This window comes from Bubalus bubalis, chromosome 6 (assembly GCF_019923935.1).
Source record: "Bubalus bubalis isolate 160015118507 breed Murrah chromosome 6, NDDB_SH_1, whole genome shotgun sequence".
NCBI classification, from domain to species: Eukaryota; Metazoa; Chordata; class Mammalia; order Artiodactyla; family Bovidae; genus Bubalus; species Bubalus bubalis.
In genome coordinates this window covers 104087852-104108236 of record NC_059162.1, presented here as the reverse complement: position 1 = coordinate 104108236, position 20385 = coordinate 104087852, and the positions used below count along the sequence as shown (strand labels likewise).

General features: G+C 51.6%; 1 protein-coding gene across 6 annotated transcripts in view; it reads right to left on the bottom strand.

Annotated features, from left to right (window-relative positions):
- Positions 1–20385, bottom strand: part of HIVEP3 (HIVEP zinc finger 3) — a 561080-nt gene that overhangs the window by 200416 nt on the left and 340279 nt on the right. The window contains exon 1 of one of the 6 annotated variants that reach the window (XM_044945172.2): positions 208–339. The exons of the other annotated variants lie outside the window; for them this stretch is intronic. The gene's annotated coding sequence lies outside the window, so the exon portion shown is untranslated. Of the gene's footprint in view, positions 1–207; positions 340–20385 lie in introns of those variants that run through there. 6 annotated transcript variants of the gene reach the window in all.

The window sequence follows — 20385 nt, the reverse complement described above, 5'->3', positions numbered from 1 at the left end:
TGGACCTAGGTAACCTGGAGGATCCCAGAGCAAGCCTGACCAAGTAGACAGGAAGGTGGATGGGGACTGTGGCCCCTTGTACATCAGCCAGATGCTTGTCAGGGCTGAGATGGACGTACCCATGGGAGACATGGAGGAACTAGACAGCCCAAATCCCCAGGTAGTTCATTAACAGTTACATTTTGGAAAGAGATCTATTATTTTTACCTCTGTCACGATCATGCACTTTGGAGGGAACTGTGAAATCAGTCAACCAGGATCCCTGTGCCACATCTGCTGCGTGACCTCGAGCCAGGCCCTCAGCATCTCTGGACCTCAGTCCTGCCATAGGTAAAAAGACAGTGATTTTTTTTTTTTTCAGGACAGCAGGTGGGCCTAAGTAAACTGGAGTTTATACAGCACCAGGCCTGGCTCACAGAATATCTTCAGTGGATCACACCTCCCACCAGGAGAGACTCTTACTTTAGCACTTCTCTCTTCAAGCCAACTCTGAAGACCATGGAGGCATCTGTGCGAATGAATGAGGAATGAGGCACAGCTGGGGAGGTGCCATCACACAGAGATGGTCATGGAGGCCCTCAGGGTGGCTGGATGTGCCTGGAGGGTCAGGGAATTCTGGAGGAAGGGGATGGTCTCATAGAACAAGGAGGAGAAGGAGAAGGAAAGACATTCTGGGCAGAGGGATGACTTGAACAAAGGCAAGGAGGAGGGTCTGAGAGTAGGGGACAAGCTCGTGGGGCCAGAAGCTACTGGCAAGGAGAGTCACTGGAGAAGGGAAATGATCAGATTGGTGTTTCAGAAGGGCCCCGTGTCTAGCTCAGCAGGGATGCTAGATAGGCCACGTGAATTGACGGCAGGGAGGCCCACAGAGATGCTGGTGGAAGAGTTAAGGCAAGAGATAAAGGGGCCTGGGCCAAGGTGGGACAGGACTTTACAGCTTACAAGGCGCACCCATAACCTCATTTGATCCAGCCCAGGATGGACAGAGGGAACAAGTCCTTTCCCCTTCCTGCCTATGGGGCTTCCCATAGGGGAGGGGCACCCACCATGTAGGGAATAGCTACATATTGACTCTCGAGCATCCTATAGAAGCAAGCAAGTCTAGGAGAGCTGGAGAAGCCCAGACAAGGGATAGGTCTCTGGGTGGGTGTGGTCAGGGAGGGCTTCCTGGAGGAGGAGTAGTGGACAGCATTCTGGGCAGACAATATGGCACAAACAAGCAGAGTTTGGTGAGAGGACTGGTCTAGTGCATTGGAGAAAGTAGCTCTTGGACCACACTGCAGCCAAGACCTCTCCTAGGAGAGCTGGGAGAAAGCAGATTGGCGATCGTGGCAGGGCTAGGTCACAGAGAGCCATGAATTCCAGGTTGAGAGTCTGCATTCTCCTATGGGCAGTGAAGACTTTCATGGAGCTGAGAAGATTTGGGGAAGGATGAGAAGACGTGAGCAAAGCAGTTTGCGGAAGCCCAGCAGGGTCAGACATCTTATTCCTCCTTGCTCTCCCAACTCTCAAATATAGGATCCTCCTTCTTCTCTGGCTGTGTGAGTGACAGCAACAGACACCAGACCTCAAGCAACACACCATAAAAAATGGGTCTATTTTCCACCTGGGCCTCATGGGAGTTCAGGCTAAGTTAGCCCCTGGGCACACAGCCGTCCCAAGTGGCTCAGCATCTGGAGACCAGAACTTGGGCAGAGGTCTCAGGGCCAGGGCAACTCCACAAATCTTGGTCTCTGCCTTAACAAATATTACTGAGCACCTATTTTGTGTCTTCTAGGCACTGAATCAGGTAAACAAAACCCCTATTGGAGTCCAAATTCCAATAGGGGAAATAGACAACAGTAAATGAATATGGGAAAGAGTATTTCAGGCAGAGGGAGTGGTACGTGCAAAGGTCCTGAGGCAGGAATGAGCTTGGTGTGTTTCTCTGACTCTTCATCTAGTCTTCATGGGGGAAAGAGATCCTTAGAGAGGTTAGGTGACTTGCCTGGAGTCATGTTGCTGGTTAGTGGCCAAGCAGGGCTAGAGGGCAAATTTGTTGCCTGCTGGTCCAGAGCTAGTGCATCACTGGCTAACTGGCCACATTTCAGGACATAGGCTCCAGCCAGAGTGTGGGCACAGACTGCTGACCATAGCGGGAGGCAGAAGTGGGGGTGGGTCAGTCATTCAGCCAACAAATATTGACTGATGTCAAGTGCTGGCTCTGCTGGGCCCTGCCTTGTGGCAGGGCATGTATGGATGGCATCACTGACTCGATGGACGTGAGTCTGAGTGAACTCCGGGAGTTGGTGATGGACAGGGAGGCCTGGCGTGCTGCGATTCATGGGGTCACAAAGAGTCGGACATGACTGAGCGACTGAACTGAACTGAACTGAATGTATGGATGGACAGAAGTTAATGTCCTCATGGAACCTATATTCTAACGAACATTGAAGGGTATGGGGATCACAGGATTCCAGGATCTTAAAGTCTGTGGCCAGAATCCAGGAATCACAGAATGAAAATGACTGCATCTTAGCATCAAGAATTTAGAATCAGCTTCTCAGCATGTGACAGTTGGCGGGGCCCTTAAGCAGCATTTGGTTCATTTTAAGGAGGAAGAAACTGAGGCCTGGTGCAGTTAATGTCCCACAGATGGAGACTGGCAGGAAAGCCAGGACCTTACATCTAGGAGTCCAGGCTCCTGAGCCATAGGATTCTTTTGGGCAATGGGGATGAGCATGGGCTTGGGGGTAGACAGACTGCTGTGGGTCTGCATCCTTTGCTTGTTGTGGCATGGAATCTTTCTGAACCCTGACTTCCTCAACTGAAAAATCAGAATAACAGAGCCTCTACCTCAAATAGATCTTGGAAAAATTAAAATAACACATGTAAAGTGCTTAGCATGGTAAATGCCCTAGATGCCTGCAGCTGTTGTTATAATTATTAGTGAACCTTTAAGGACACTGGTATTTGTCTTTATAGGTGACAGAGATTGGACCCTGCTGGAATCAGAATGGCTGGCCTGCTCCAGCTCGCAGACTTAGCATCCCACAGAGCATCTGCGGGGCGTGTTAGCTGATGGAGAAGAAGGATTGCTTCACTCTCACCTCGAAACAGAAACATGGCCTGTGTGGCCTGGCAGAGCCTGCTCCCTGCTCCAGTCCCCATCCCACCCCCCTCTCTTTCCACTCCCTCCTCTGTCTCTGTGTTTCTCTGTATCTCTTTCTCCCCTCCACTCTACCCCTCACCCCCCTACACACAGAGGCATGTGCTGAAATTATAACCATAGACCTTGACCCACCCTAGGGCAGTGGGAGCTGAGACCAAAGAGAAGCAAAGAAGCTTCCAGTGGATTCTAGTTAGGGATCTAGGTGCGTGTTCCAATTCTCCCTCTTGACTGGGCTGAAACTAGCCTTGATGGTACCAGGACCTACCCAAAGATCGGGAGGGCAAGAGCACGTAACTAGGTGAACTGGGAAGGAACACACCCTTGGCGTGGTGAGAGACCAAGGCCAGACAGCCGCAACAGAGGGCTCAGAATGTGACGCAGCAGCCGTGGAAAGCAGCTGCACAAGGGCAACCAGGCCTGAACCCAGAGGACGTCCTTGAGGAGGAGGAGGAAAAGGAGAAGGGTTTCGTTTGAGCTTTAAAGAATGCGGAGGATTTGGCTAAACAGACTTCGTTGCTCAATATGGAAAACAGTGTCACAAGCAGAAAACAAAATGAAATGAGACAAAAGTACAGAAGCACAGAGGCTGGAACTTCCAGGGCAGAGAACAGCAAGGCTCCGTAGACCACCTAGACTTTCTCTAAGTTGGAAGTAAAATGTGAGGGGGAAGGTGGAGCAAGAAGACCTTTTGCCTCTAATTTTCACGTTTACCTTGAGTGAACAGTGGTTCTTTCATTCATGTGAGTAACTCACCTACCTAGACAGAGTTGAGGCAGTCTAAGTGAGTCATTTTTCCTTCCTGTGCCTCAGTGTTTCCATCTCCCAAATGGGCGCGTCCTTGTCCTGGGAGGGGGACTGCCCCAGGGCACTTGCTCCTGACCAAAGGATGGACCTCACTGGCCCACACTGCTCAGGAGGTCTGCAGCAAAGTCCCTGCTGGAAGTCTTAGCTCATCTGAAAGCCCTGGACTAGCTGGGACATCCATCTTCCTGGAGCAAAAGCCACAATATCAGAGAAGGATGAGGCAGTGCCCGGACTCAGGAGGACACAGCATCCTTCCTGAGCTTCATTTCAACCTCATGCAGCCCCAGTTGGGACAACGACTCACATTTGTACCACACTGGGGAACGGAATCTTTGAGGAGCTCCATGTCTCGCCCGGGTCTTCCACCCAGCTAAGTGGCAGAGTCAGGATCCGAAGCCAGGACAATGTGACTCCCAGCCCCCAAGTCCTTTCCATCATGTCAGGTTGTCTCTTGCCTTAAGCTGCCCAGGCTGGGGGCACCCACCACGTACAGACAGAGTAGCCCCATATCTATACCCAAGCATCCCTTAGAGGACAAGCTAAGACAGGAAGCAATTTATTCTGAGTCACACAGGACTGGGACTTTGCAGGCTGACTGGGGCCCAGCCACACCTGCCATGCTGGAGGCCCAGCCTCTTTGAGACGGCAGACTCTGGCCCCTGCTTTCAGTCAAGTGTCCTTTCCAAGCCACCGTGGACCCGCCTGTGCTGCCCCTGTCCACCCTCATTCATCCTCCCAGGCCCTCCTCTATGGCCCAGATGCTGAAAAGTCTCCAGAGAAGCCAGGAAATTCCATTCCCAGAGCAGCTTGCTAAACCCCATGCGCTCGAAACACCACCTCTGTTCAGTCCCCTGGGGCTGCTTCCAGGTTCCAGACAGAAACTCTTGAAGGCCAAGAGGAAGGGAGATGCTGTAGTTTTCTTCACTGGGACCATCCCACAAATAGGATGGTTTGTTCATAGGCTGATTCCATTTGGGCACACACAGAATAGCTTTGAATCCATCTAGAAAAACTGAGTTCATTCAGTCCTGGCTCAGCCAATTCAAGCACTGAATTATTATTATTATTACTAATCCACCTTTCCAAAGCATATTATGTGCAATTCCTATGCCAGGTGTTGAGGGACCTGCAAAGAGAACCAGAATCAGGCTCTGATGCCAAGAAGCTCATAAGTGGGGAAATTGGAACCCTTGTCCACTGGTGGTAGGAATGTGAAATGGCACAGCCACTACAGAAGACAGTATGGCAGTTCATGCAAAAAATAAAAATAGAACTACCATATGATCCAGCAATTCCATGTGAGCATTTATCCCAAGAACACTGAAATCAGGATCTCAAAGTGGCATCTCACTCTCATGCTCATTGCAGCTTTACTCACAATAGCCAAGATGTAGAAACAACTAAGGGTCCACGGACAGGGGAACGGATAGTAAGTAGGTGGTGTCTACACACGATGGAATAGTATTCAGCCCTAAAAAGAAAGGAAATCCTGCCGTATGCAACAACATGGGTGAACACGGAGGGCATTATGCTAAGTGAAAAAAGCCAGTCACAAACGGACAAATATTTAGGATTCCACTTCCACGAGGTACTAAAATAGTCAGACTCAGAAGCAGAGAACAGAATGGTGGTTGCCACGGGGAGAGAGGGGGAGAGGAGAAGTGGGGAGCTGCCATTCAACAAGTATAAAGTTTCAGTTCAACAAGGTGAATAAGCTCTCAGGATCTGTTGGACATCGTGCCTGTAGTAAATGACAATGTGTTGCATGCATAAAATGTTGTTAAGTGTACTAAATGCTCTTATGAGGACTTCCCAGATGGTGCAGTGGTAAAGAATCCAACTGCAATGTAAGGGACACAAGAGATGTGGGGTCAATCCCTGGCCCTAGAAGAGGAAATGGCAACCCACTCCAGTATTCTTGCCTGGAAAAGCCCATGGACAGAGGAGCTGGCGGGCTACAGTCCATGGGGTCGCACAGAGTCAGACTGAGTGACTGAGCTTATGCACACAGAGCTCTATGACAGTGAAAAACAAAGCTCATAAACTAGAAAAAGAGATTTATAGGCACACAGGCTAATTAATAATGCTGGTGGAAAGATTTATATAATCTGTGTCCTGTGCCAGGCATAATTCTGAGTTGTTAATTGTATTAACTCATTTAACACTGGCAATGAGACTATGAAAAATGGATTACTATCATCTCTATTGTACAGATGAGGAAATCGAGGCATCGAGAGGTGGAGGAACTCGCCCACCATCACAGGTACTCTGTGTGCAGGTGCAGAGCTGGGATCGGAACCCAGGCAGTCGACTCCTAGGTCATGCTCCTAGCCCTACACTGGGCAGTAGCTTGGTAAGCGGGAGTATATTCCCAAACAGGGCTGTGCATTGGGCAGTACAGAGGCATTCATGAATGATTCCATCCAGGGAGTGATGCCTGGCCTCGATTCTCAACAGAAACCCATCGCCTCTGAAGACTAATGGAGCCAGCAGAGGCACGCGAGCGCAGGAGGTCTCTGCTCCCTCGATCCCCATCTTCCCTACCCTGACGTTGGGTCCCCTTCCTCCAGATGCAAGTTCCCAGGGCTCTTGGCGTGTGTAGTTTGCAGCATGGACACAGTCCACTTTGCTGTAGCTGTAGGCTCGTCTCAAATCCCTCCAGAGCAGACCCCTTGTCCCACCCCTTCTCCCTCCTCCAGCACCCAGCACAGACCTGGGATGTGGCTGTGCTTGTGAACTAAAGTCGAACTGACATGAATTTCTTACAAATGACCAGGCTGGCCCTGTCTGGACTGTGAGATTAGCCAAATAAAGTTGAATTCCTCTTTCTTTCTTCCTTCCTTTCAAGAGGTATTTGTTGAGTATCCACTACATGAAGCAGCTGGGATATGGCAGGACAATCCTATTCTCCAGGTACTCACAGTCCAGTGGAGGCGAGAGACCAGCAAAAAGATGATGGTAGTGTGACTGACTAGTCCTGGCATGAGTGAGTCCAGGGGGCATAGGAGGGCACTGGATGGGCAATGTCAGTTGTTGGGAGGCATTCAAGTCACTTGGCATCTAAACTGAGATCTATAGGAATTAGTCTAAGTGTGTGTGTGTGTGTGTGTGTGTGTGTATGCACACACACATATGTATTGCCTGCCAGATGGGGGGAGTGGTTAAGTCCAGCAATTTCTAGGAAGAGGGAATCATATTTGCTAAAGCCCTGAGACACACAGTTGCATCACATTTTGGGGTGGGTATAGCACAGAGGTGGAAAGGGAGAGAGAAACAGTACGATAAGATCCCAAGGGCCCTTGCAAATTACACTAAAAAGGAATCTGGTGTTTATCCCTGGAGGCCACAGGGATTTTTAAAAAGATTTTATGCGTATATCCATTCTTTTTCCGATTCTTTTCCCGTATAGGCAATTACAGAGTACTGAGTAGAGTTCCCTGTGCTATACAGTGGGTCCTTGTTGATGGTCTATTTTACACATTGTAGTATGTATATGTTAATCCCAAACTCTTAATTTATCTCCCTCCCTTTCCTTTCCCCTTTGGGAACCATAACTTTGTTTTCATAGTTTGTGAATCTGTTTCTGTTTCGCAACAGAATCTCTTTGCTGTGATTTAAAACTAACACAATATTATTAATCAACTATATTCCAAGATAAAATAAAAATTAAATTAGAAGATTTTTTACAAGGGACAATGTAACCAGATTGGTGTTTTTGAAAGACTCCCCTGGCGTGGAGAAAAGACTGGAGGGGCACAGTGGTGGTGATAGGAACAGCTACGGAAATCTCGGTGAGATGAGGTTGTTAGAAGTAGGAGAGAGAGGGGTCAGACCTGAAAGGTCTCGAGCCACCAGGACCTGAGCCTTGGATGGGGTGGAGGGTGTGTCGGGTGCAATCCTGAGTTTGGAGCACCCCATCCCTCTGGGGGCCCCATCTTCTCTTTGCCACTATGTCCATCCTCATCCCATTGCCCAAACCAAAAGTCATGGAATTCTTGGGGGAACTCCATACAACACCAAACATGTGCTCCATCCCATGAACTGGAAACAATTTTACCAGCAGAAAATGTACCCACACTGTTAAATCATAACCCACATATGCTGCTAAGTCACTTCAGTCATGTCCGACTCTGTGCGACCCCATAGACGGCAGCCCACCAGGCTCCACCGTCCCCGGGATTCTCCAGGCAAGAGCACTGGAGTGGGTTGCCATGCACATACACATACACATACATAAAAATATGCTATGAAACTCAGCAGAACTGGCTAACTCTGATAATTCTCATTAATATTTGTTTGTGATTTGTACATTTCATTTTACTTCCTGGGAGCACTCATTAGCTGTCAAGCAGGTGCCAGGAGCTTAAGAAAAACCAACAGGAGAAAACCGAAAAATTGAGATAATTCTAAGTAGTAGTTTTGTTCTTTAATGCAAACTGGGAAGAGATAGATAACAATTTTGCTTAGTAGTGGAACATCTCAGCACAGTTTTCAGAGCATGAGGTGAAGCCCTCCTACAGGTTTCTCCCAATCAGCATTGGACAGCAATCTGATTAAGTAGTTCATGCTAAAGAATGAATGACCAGCAGGGTACCTGGACCCCTCCTGGAGGTACTAGCAGCTTGGTTAAGGGATGGAGGGCAAGTAGCTTTCCCCACTTCTTCAAATGCCATCATCGGCCTGTCCACCCAGAGAACACAGCCTTTAGTTTCTCCTGGGATTACAGCAGCCTCAGGGCAGCCCTAACATGAACCTTCCTCTCCATGTTTGCAGGGGTAGCATCAAATAGTGTCTTGGGGTGGACTTTCACTTCCATTCCATCACCTCTGTCATCTTCCAAAGTCACTCCAAGAAAGCAAACTGTCTCGGTTCATCCAGACCACTATAACAGAAATCTGGCAATGGCACCCCACTCCAGTACTCTTGCCTGGAAAAATCCCATGGACAGAGGAGCCTGGTAGGCTGCAGTCCATGGGGTCGCTAAGAGTCGGACATGACTGAGTGACTTCACTTTCACTTTCCACTTTCATGCATTGAAGGAAACGGCAACCGACTCCAGTGTTCTTGCCTGGAGAATCTCAGGGACGGGGGAGCCTGGTGGTCTGCCGTCTATGGGGTTACACAGAGTCAGACACGACTGAAGCAACTTAGCAGCAGCGGCAGCACAGACCAGGTGGCTTATAAACAACAGAAATTTATTTCTCACAGTTCTGGAGACTGGGAAGCCCAAGATGGAGGAGATTGCAGATTCAGTGTTTGGTGGGGACCTACTTCATGATTCACAGACAGCAGTCTTCTTGCTGTGTCCTCACATGGTAAAAGGGACAAGGGAGTTCTTTTGGTAAAGAAATCTGCCTGCAGTGCAGGAGACCCGGGTTCGATTCCTGGGTTGGGAAGATCCCCTGGAGAAGGAAATGGCAACCCACTCCAGTATTCTTACCTGGAGAATCCCATGGACAGAGGAGCCTGGCAGGCTACAGTCCATGGGGTCACAAGAGTAGGACATGACTTAGTGACTAAACCACCACCAATCCTGCTCTTGGGGCTTCCCTGTGGCTCAGCGGTAAAGATTCCTCCTGCCACTGCAGGAGACACAGGAGACTCAGGTTTGATCCCTGGGTTGGGAAGATCCTCTGGAGAAGGAAATGGCAACCTACCCCAGTATTCTTGCCTGGGAAATCCCATGGACAGAGGAGCCTGGAAGGCCTACAGCCCATGGGATTGCAGAGTCAGACATGACTTAGCAACTAAACAATAACAATCCTGCTCATGAGGGTTCTACTGTTATGACTTTAGCACCTCCCAAAGGCCCCACCTCCTAATACCATCACATTCATTAGGTTTCAACATATGAATTTGGGGGAACACATTCAACCTATAGAACAAACACAAAATATAGGTTAAAAAGTATGCTGATTCTGCAAATGCAGCTTGAAGATAAATCAATATGCTCTCACGTCCACCAGAACACTGTTTGAAAGATCTTCCTCTGAGAACAGCTGCTGGGGCAGGGAGAGACTGGTTCCCCCTGGGAGAAAGAGGCTGCCTTCACATGTAAGGTCTAGGACTGAATGAACAAAAGAATGGGCTGTTTTCCTTTATGAGGTACAATTGCTGCCAACTAAAGTGAATAAGGGCTTCCCTGGTGGCTCCAAATCTCCCTGCAGTGCAGGAGACCCAGGTTCGATCCCTGGGTGGGGAAGATTCCCAGGAGAAGGGAATGGCAACCCACTCCAGTTTTCTTGCCTGGAGAATTCCATGGGCAGAGGAACCTGGAGGGCTACGGTCCATGGGGTCGCAAGGAGTCGGACACAACTGAACGATTTACAAAGTGAATACACACAAAGTGAATAAAACTGTCCATTGAGGAACAGTCACTCTGCAGATGGGAGACAATGACCAGAGGAAGGAGTCTCGCAGTTGTCTCTTTGAAGTGTAATAGAAATTCACAATGCCACATAGCTAGCAAGGGGCTATGCCGGGATCTGAACTGGGAGAGCCAGGCTCTAGAGTTCAAGATCTTAACTATTCCACCACACTGCATCTCAGACTAGGGCAGAGGGAGTTGAGGGCAAGACTGGAGCAGTCCAAGGGCAACATTCAAACATCTGGAACAGTGAGGGGAGGAGGGAGTGGTCCCGTGGGGATGGCCAAAACTAGAGATGGAAGTAAAGGCAGGCAGGTCTCTGCTCACTGGAAGGAAGAACTTTCTAACAACCAGAGCTATCTGGCAGTGGATGGGCTGCCCTGGGCAGGACCAAGCTCCTTGCCATAGGCAGTTGGCAAGGAAGGAGGCCTGTGTGCTGCACAGGGTGGAGGGAATTCCTGAACTGGAAAGAGGGCTGTACTTAGAGGTCAAAACTGATAATACTCTCTTCCTTTCCCAGACTGTCCCTCTGTGCAGGCCTCGGTGGCTCGTACAGAAGGCAGAGATGGTAATTTCTGCCTCCGGCCAGATGTGGGGCCCCAGTGAAGATGTGTTTGTGGGAGAGATGACCACAGACACAGGGGAGAGAACTCAGAGGCAGACCTTGGAGACACAGAACTGGTATTTACTGAGTTTTTCTAAGTACTAGTTATTTGAGCGTTACATGTCACCTCCTTTTCTCCTCACATCTTCTGAGGTTGATATTCTTACTCTCATCACACAGAAGAGGAGCCCGAGGGCCCAAGGACGCTAAGCAGAGAGCCTGGGGGGCCCAGGGCACCTGAGAGCCACCTCGGTGTTCCCCCTGTGGGAACAGAGGCCCAGGGAGGCTTGGGGCCACTGGGGATCCTGAGGTGGCAGGAGGGCTGGGGGGGCGGCGGGCAGCCGAGTAGAAAGGATGGGTGGGGGTGGGGTGGGGAGACACTGCCAGACGGAAATGAAAGTGGCCTCGAAAAAAAGGAAGGAGGGAAGAAAAGCAGAAACTAAAACAAGTGACAAAGAAAACGAGAGTGTCCAGAGGAAGTGGCCAGGGGGCGTGGCGCCGCCAGAGGAATCCCCCACCGCCTGGTGTTTCCTCTCTTCTCAGGGGGTAGGGGGGCAGCTGACCAACGGTGCTGTCACCGCGACACCTTGGGTCAGAGGCTGCCAGACAGCTTTGGAGAGGAAGGCCTCCTCCCGCCAGCCCAGAGACAGAGCAGCAACACCGAGCCCAGAACCCCAGGCGGGGGCTGGACTGACCACGTCCTGATGGCCGCTTCTGGGACATTGATTAGACCTCACTGGGCCTGGACTCCTGTCTATAAAGTGGGTACAGCCTCCCAAGCCCACAGCACGGCCGGGATGGCTCACGGAGCCACAGCCCGGAGCAAGGAGAACGGCCCCTGGGGGCCCTGCTTACGCCTGGCGGAGCACACAGGGGACGAGGGGGCGGCCGGATGTGCATCGGCAGTCCTGGGAGGAGCGTGTGGCAGGGGCGCTGTGGAGGGAGGACCCATTGTCTCATTCTTGACCATTTACCTATTGGACGCCTGTGGGTCCTTAATCTCTCTATGCGCTGTTGGCCCTGGAAGTAAAAGGCTGAGAAGGGTGAGTCTATTCCCAATACAGGCTCTGCAGAGGGACTCCCAGCTCCTTCTCCCGACTCTTCCACTTGTTAGCTGTGCCACCTCGGGCAAGTGACTTGACCTCTCTGAGCACCCCTCCTCATCTGTAAAGCGAGAACAAGAAGCCTACCTACCTCCTAGGTGGTGAGGATTCAGTGAGACTGTGCAGAAACCACTCAGTCCAGAGCCAGCCACAAATCCATCAGCCTCAGTGGGGCAGTGCCCAGCCCGGTGGGAAGCTGGGTGCTCTACAGGGAGATGGGCAGCCCTGTAATGGCAGGTACCACCAACAGCTGGAGCACTCAGGGCTCAGCAGGGATGCAGGGCTGGCTCTGCCAAGGTGTCAGAATGGACAGAAAGGAGATGGAGCTGGCTGGGTGAAAGGGTCCAGCAAAGGGAACAGCAGAAGCAAAGGCCTGGAGGCCAGGCAGAGGGTGAAGTGTTTGTGCACAGCAGTGATGGATGAGGCTGGGTTTGTCCAGGGTGAGAAGCTCTCTAGTCCAAGGCTCTCCAACAGTGCCCAGACCAGCCCCAGAAGTGAAACAGACATGCATCTGGGGATGCTCTGGCCAGAGAGGCTTCTAGGGCTGGTTCATTCAGCCAGACGTTTGCTCAGGCTGTGACTGCCTCCAGATGGACCCGGGGAATTCCCCAGGGGGTGCACATGGCTCTTGTGAACTGGTCTGGCCTGAGATTCAAGGCCAAGAATGCGGGCAGCTGCTGTGGTAAAGGTGTCACACGGCTGGGGTCATAGGGAGAGAAGGAGGGGCTTTCTCGGCCATGCCTTTGCTCAGTGCTCCAGGCCTTGTTTGCATAGAGGACAGCTGCCCATCTGGGGCCACATCACCTGCCTCCATATAACTACATTCTCACTCTCAGTCACAGCCCCCACTAAAGGCCTGGGGGTTATTCAGGCTGCCTTGGCCGTTGGCCTTCCACACAGCCATCCAGGAGCAACCAGAAATCAGACCACTGGCTCTTCACCCTTCTGCTCACTTGCCCAAGCATCAGGGTCTCCATCTGTGAGATGGAGATAATAACCAGACCTACCTCCCAGGAGGGTTGTAGGAATGAAAAGAGGTCCTGAAGGAAATGTATGTTGCAGAGAACCCAGAGAGGGGATCAGTCACTGGGGGCCCCCTCCGTTTCTCACCCATCTACTTCCTCCACCACATTAGAGGGACTGGCCAGACCCAGGCCCATTCTCTCCCTCGCTCCAACTTTGTGGCTTGAGGCAATTATATATCCACTATCTATATATCAGTTTATTCACCTGCAAAGTAGAGAAGAAACTGAGCAGCACTGTTCTTCAGGCAAAAATAGACAGTTGGAAAGCTCATCCCCTCAAGCCCTCCTTCTACTTCTATAGGAACCAGGTGCTTCCCAGGACTCTGATCCCCCTTCCCAAATTTGCTGTTAGAAAAGGACCTAATGTTAGTCATTTACCTTTTAGTCTAAATGAGCCTCCAGTACCTTTTAAATTGGAATATTTTTAGAAGGACTCTAATCTCCCTCCCAACCCCAGACCCATTTTACAGAAGGAGAAACTGAGAAGAGGGGGAGAAAAAAGGCTGTGGCTGGGGTCGGTGGCTTGTAAATAGCAGCTCTGCACTTGAGACCAAGGCCTCATGAATATTACAGTCCTTGTAGACTCACAGCCACTGTGCTTACTCCTCTTGTTATTTCAATGCAACTATAAGCCAACTAGCCCAACAGTTGATTCTGCATTGAAAGGTACAAGGTGCTGGAGACCGAGAAAGAGAAGATGTGTTCCTGCTTTTGATGTGCAATCGTATGTTACATGAGCCTCCAGTCTTACCACTCCTGAGCCTCACACCAGCCCAAGGAAGGAGGCAGGAATTATTGGGCCCGTTTTCCAGATTAGGACACTAAGGCCAAGAGAGGGAGAGTGATTAGGCCAAGGTCTTACAGCCAGTTGGTTTTAACCTTAGAAAATCCAATGGCAGAGTAGGGTGCTTTCATCTTACCTCTTCATGTGGAGAGGAGGAAGCCCCCACCTGCCCCAAATTCCCCTCTGTCCACTCGAGGAGGCCTGGTCTAACGTTCAGAAGTTGACAAGGCTCTGACCAAGGAAGGCTCGTGTGGGGAAAGCACCAGGAGGCTGGCTTCTACCCCACCTTGCCATGACCTTGGACAGGCTGCTTCGCTCCTGGAGCCTCTGCCCTCCTTCCCTGCAGAGGTGAGGAGTAGATGAGCTGACCCTTCAACCTACTCTCCTTGCTGACCTGGATGTGCCAGACCTGCCCAGGCTGTAATCCCTGGTGTCAATGCTCCCAGCTCCTGCTGCTGCAGGTACTGGGTACCCAGAAAGCTAGTTCCCCCATCAGCATTCACTCCTGGGGCCAATCTAGGAAGGGGGCATTGCTGGACCACCAAAAGGATGCTACCAATGCTGCAAACTAATGCACGGGGGACGCCAGGGTGTAATATATCCACGTGGTTCTCTCTGCTCTCTGCACATTAATAATGCATGCACAGCCGGCGTGGGTCCATCACAGGCCTGAGGTCAGGTGGCATTAGGAGGCTCCTAATGGTCCTGATTATGTGGGGAAGGCTCCCAAGTGGAATGTGGGCAGCATGGGCGGGAAGCCAGGATTCCGGGCACTTAGATCCTACAGGTGGGAGGCGGGGGGTGTAAGAGGGCAGCTTCCACAGCCCATAGTTCCATTCAGAAGATCAAATGGGATGAGCCGAAGCTTCCCACAGGGGGCTGTTGATGAAGAGGAGGAAGGACCCCAACCTCTGTGCACAGGTCACAAAGAAAGGGAGGAGTCTTAGAGATCAGGGCTGAGAGAAGCCCAGTCAGAATCTCTCCCTGGTGGCCCCTCTGCCCAGCAGCTCTGCGGCCAGTGCTTGCACACCCCTAGGCGCAGGACACTCACTATCTCCAAGAATGACACACAGCCTATCTCTGAGCAGTCTGACTGTGGAAACAGGGACAGCTGTACACTTCAGTCCAGAGCACAAGTGCCACTAAATATTGATTGAGTGAGTCAGGAAGCTGGATAAAAGAGTTGACAGGAGAGACAGAAGTCCTGAGTCCTATTCCTGAGTCCTATTCCTGAGAGTCCTCTTTGTCCTCAAGTAATTCCAGGCCACCAACCTGGCCAGTTTTCTGGCCTACCACAGTGGCAAAATCCCTACCAGAAGCCCTGAGCCCATGCAGGGCCCCATAAGCCCCTATGAGCTTTGCAGCCATGAGCAGATGGGGGAGGAGCTGAGGGCTGGGTGGACTTGTCCCCAAGCACAACCTCACCTGCGGGCTGAGCCCCACTTCTCAGCAGGATGTCCACCATTTATTCCTACGGAGCTTTATGCCCAGGCTGAACAAATCTCTTCAAGCTCCCCCCACTCCCCATCATCCAGCTCCTGGACCAGGAAGCTCCACCCTCTAGGACTGGCCCCCAGTTCAGGCCCGGTTGCCCCTCAACAGAACCACAAGCATACAAAAGCCAGAGACACTGTCCAGAGCCCTATCTTCACCAAAGAGCCCCTGTTGGGGGGTTAGATGTAGCTAGGTCCTGGGATGGGCAGGAGAACACAGGACATCCAGGTTTCCAGCCCCCATAGAAAGTGAGAGCGCTCCAGCCGGCCAAGTTCAAGTGTTTGGAGCATTCTGGGAAATCACAGGGAGGAAATGCCGTGGCAATGAATTTTCATGTTGACCCCTGGCAATCCAAGTCTCTTCTGTCATCTCCCCCGGGGGCCACTGGTATCTTCCTGGCTGCATGGCCAACAGGCCATATGGGCTGTGCTGAGACCAAGTGGTGGGGGTGGGAATATGGGGGATGAGAACACAGCCAAGGAGGAGCCAAGGGATGGGATGTCCTTTGATTCTGAAACCCCAATCCTGACAGCCAGTTGCCTGACACCAAGGTACTAAGTGGTAACTACTGTAAAAAGCCAGGAGCTTGACAGTGAAGAGTGGAGCAGATGCCTTACTCCATGTCCCCCAGCCCCCGCTTTCACATCACAGGCTTCGTGCTGGTGGGAAGGGCCCTCTGGGGCCACCACCCAGCTCCCACTGTACTCAAGAGGAAACTGAGGCCCCGCCAGGGCAGAGGCTCTCAAAGATCATGTGAGAATTGGTGATGGAGACAGATGTGGAAGCTGGAGCTCCTGTCTCCTGTTCATCACCCAGCAAACATAGATGGAGCCAGGAACTGGGACCTATGACTCGGCCTCAGCCCTGGTAGGGAGGCAAGCCTGTGCCCAGAGAGTCTGGCCACTGTGGGGTAAGTGATACAGGGCCGATTGTGGTTGCAGAGAAGGCTGAAGCCCCAACACTTGGGACACCTGATTCAAAGAGCCAACTCATTGGAAAAGACCCTGATGCTGGGAAAGATTGAAGGCAAGAGAAGAAAGGGATGACAGAGGACGAGATGGTTGGATGGCATCACCGACTTGATGGACATGAGTTTGAGCAAGCTCTGGGAGTTGGTGATGGACAGGGAAACATGGTGTGCTGCAGTCCATGGGGTCACAAAGAGTCAGACACGGCTGAGCAATTGAGCAACTTTCCAAGAGGTGAGTTTGTGCAGCCAATGAAAGAAGAAGGACAGTGGCTGTGAGGGATGCTTCAGAGAGGACACGGAGAAGGGTGGGGAGACCTCCGTGGCGCCTCACTCTCTTTGTCTCTTTACTATCCTGTCACATCCTACTTGGACACCAAGCCGGTGTCCCACAAGTACACCTACACTCATCATATCCAGCTGCCCCCCATCCTGATCCTAGCTCTCAGTGGGTACAGAATCTACACCCCCCTCCTCCTCTCAGCTCATGCCTTCACCCCCACTCCTCCCTGCCTGGCTGATCATGCATGCATGCCAAGTCGCTGTGTCTGACTCTTTGCGACCCTATGGACCCTAGACCGTCAGGTTCCTCTGTCCATGGGATTCTCCAGGCAAGAATACTGGAGTGGGTTGCCATTTTCTTCCCCAGGAGATCTTCCCGACCCAGGGATCAAACCTGGGCCTCACACATTGCAGGCAGATTCTTTGTAGCAACGGTACCTTGGCTCCTTGGTCTGGGATGGGGTGGGGGAAGCAGAGAAGAGAATATTCATTGACATAGGTGGCTGCAGATACCGCCAGGTGAGATGTAGAATGCAGAAGAAAAGCAAACTGAGGGCTATGGGCAGCAAAAATGATGCAGTGGTGTGTTTGGCATTGGGAGTGTTAACAGGATGTTCCTAGGGCATCCAGGGTGAGTTTTGGCCTGCAGGCACAATGTTTGTGACACCAAATAATGTATTCCTTCTCCAGTATCAAGTGACTGCCCCACCAACATGCTCTAACACTAGTGAATGGTTCGCCAGCTCTCTGACTTCTTTCAAGCTTTGTATGTGTTTCAACACATTTAAACCTTCAATAACTCTTTGCCGAAAGCACTATTATTATCTCCATTTGACAGATGAGAAACTCAAGGCCCAGAGAGGTGATGTGATCTTGTCCAATAAGTTACCGACCAAGCAGAAAACTGGAGTCAGTTACAAATAATTTCTATTGAGCACCTATTGTATAGGAAATCCTTTCATTTTATAAGGACCTTAACAGTGCCTGGCACACAGTTGCTGCTGCCGCCAAGTCGCCTCAGTCGTGTCCGACTCTGTGCGACCCCATAGACGGCAGCCCACCAGGCTCCCCCGTCCCTGGGATTCTCCAGGCAAGAACACTGGAGTGGGTTGCCATTTCGTTCTCCAACACAGTAGGTGATCTATAAATGCTTGCTATGTTGGGGATGATGATGGAAGAAGATGACAGTGCTGATGGGGGAGAGCTGAGAATTCTCTTCTTCTATTTGATTTAATCCCGTGAGGGGGAGGGGTTAGGGTCCCCTAACTGTGAGGAAAGAGCAGTAAAGGCATGTGAGATCATGGGTCATGAGGAGGTGAGCTCAGATCGCACAGACCAGCATCATCTTTGGGGCGTGCTCCCTGCTCTAAAATAGAGGCATCCCTCCCCACAACCAGCAGCCTGCTCCCGCTGTGCCCTGCTCCCAACAGGGGCTGCCTGCTGGGGCCCTCTCTTCCCATCCCCATACCTGGAGACCCAGGCTTCGCCAGAGGATCAAACCCATCTCCCCTTCTCCACCAACACTAGGCAAGCTCCGTGACAGGCGGATGAAGGAAGTCTGCGTGCTCCCCGCCACCCACGTGCTATCTAAATTCACTGCCAGACAAAGCCTTCTCTTTGTCCTGGCGCCTCCCTCCCTCCCTGCCATTCATGCGCTGAGAGATTTCATTTCCAGTAAGTGGAGTCTGGAGAGAGAAGAAAGCAAGAAGGAGAAGGAAGAAGAAAAAAAAATCTAGAAGGGAGGCGGGAGAAAAAGGCAACAACACTGAATCAGGGCCAAGACTCAGCCCCATTGTCCAAGTGACAACTCATTAAAAATGATTTGTAGGCTGTGCGGGGGAGATGCTGCCTCCAAGGACCTACCTTTCCCCGTTCAATGGGCAGCATCACAGCCAGTGCCTGCCCAGAGTGTCTGGGAGCCCGTGGTTATCACACCAGCCCTCATACTCCCAAATAGGGGGCAAACCGAGGGTTTCCCCATTCTGATCCCATCCTGCTTAGAAGAAAGGAGCTCCCAGGCTTAATGCCTAAGAACTGTCCAGTACTGGGCAGCCGCCACCCCCCATGGTACCCAGAGCCTTGCTCTCCTACAGCACCTCGGGAGGTGCATCTCCCACGGAAGAAATCAGGCCAAGCTCCCTGCGCAAAGTGCCAGATGCTCAGCTCCTCCTGGAAGGGGTGGGGTCCTGGGATGACAAGGCACCCTGGCTTGAAGAGGAAGAAGGTGGTCCCACTGCTCACCCAGCTCCTTCTCCCCTCAGGGAAGCAGAGTGATCCCGGGGACAAACATTCATCTCTCTGGACCCCAGCTTTCTCACCCGTGAAAGGAAGGGATGAACTACAGACATGTCATCCTTCCGTGCCCTGCCACACCGCACCCCCCGATTTTGTGAGCATTCACCACAGGCAAAGGCAGTGCTGGAAACCACTGCATACACCTGCGGCTTCCTTCAGCAAACACTCATTGACTCCCCTGGAGGCCCAGGGCTAAGACACGGAGGTGACCACACGTGTGTACTTCAGCAGTTCAGACACAGCAGCCCGTCAGAGGTGAGGCCTTGAGGGGAGCAGTGAAGGGCCAGAAGGGGCTCTGGTTCTTTCTCTCCACAGAGAGGCCAACATGGCTGCCTGAGGCCCTCTGGGTCCCCAGGGCCAGCCTCTCCAGACTCCAGCCACCCTCTGCTTCTCAGACCTCAGGCACTCTCCCCACTCCCGGCACCAAGCACCGAGTGAGGACTTCTTCACGTTTTCCTTTATCTGCTGAGAAACCCGAGTCCCTTGTCCCCAGCTCGCAGGAGCTCCCCACTCTGGAGCATCTGGGATCTGAGTGGTCTGCTCTGAAGCCCACTGAGGCCGCTCACAGGCTAGCTGGCCTCAAGCAAGCTGCTTAATGGCCCTCAGCCCAGTTTTCTCATCTGCAAATAAGTACCGGTGTGTTGTGTGCAGCCTTAATTAAGACGCTGTGTGTACAGGGTAGAGCTTAGCGCAGTGCCTCAGCTCAGCTTCCTCTGTGTCCGCTGTCTGCTCTGTCCCAAAGCCCTGCTTTGGTTGGCTTCCTCCTGCCATCATACCCATCTCAGAGGAGACCCCATCTCAGCTCTAAAAGGTCTCTGACTCTCGAAGCCTGGTTGGTACATCTCTGTGTCCCCAAAGGGCCCATGACATACCCCTGGACTTCCTGTCATTGGAGTTCCTGTCCCAGGCTGCAGCAGCCCCTTGACTCATCCATTGGCCCCTAATCTCTGGGCACCTTGAAAAGAGCCTAGTTTATAGTGACTCGTTAGCTCTAGTACCTTTGGCTTATGAATGAAGAGGCAGAGATTCAGAGGAGTGAATGACCTGCCGAGGCCACGTGGTTAATCACACGGACGGTGGGGCGTGGAACTTGGCCCCAGCATTTCTTTGTCACAATTGCATTTTAACAAGAGCTGTCCAGGCCTTAACCCAAGGCCTCGGTGACCCTGAGAATCCCAGACTGGTGACAAAACTGGGGAGGGAGTTGTTTTTGGAAAAGGGGCTTTTTACGGGGAAAGGGTTTACAGACTTGTGGGACTCTGCAGTCATAAAATATAACAGGCATCCTAACTTGTCCTGGCACATCCTTCATGCCAGGCCATGATGGGACCTCTCACACCTCCACTCCCTTCCGTGCCACCATAATCCTATGACGAAGGATCCGATCCATGTCCATATCTACAGAGGACCGAGAAGTTTGCACATGTGATTTGCCCAGGGTCATAGCTGGTAGCTCAGATGGTAAAGAATACGCCTGCAATGCAGGAGGCCGGGTTCGATCCCTGGGTC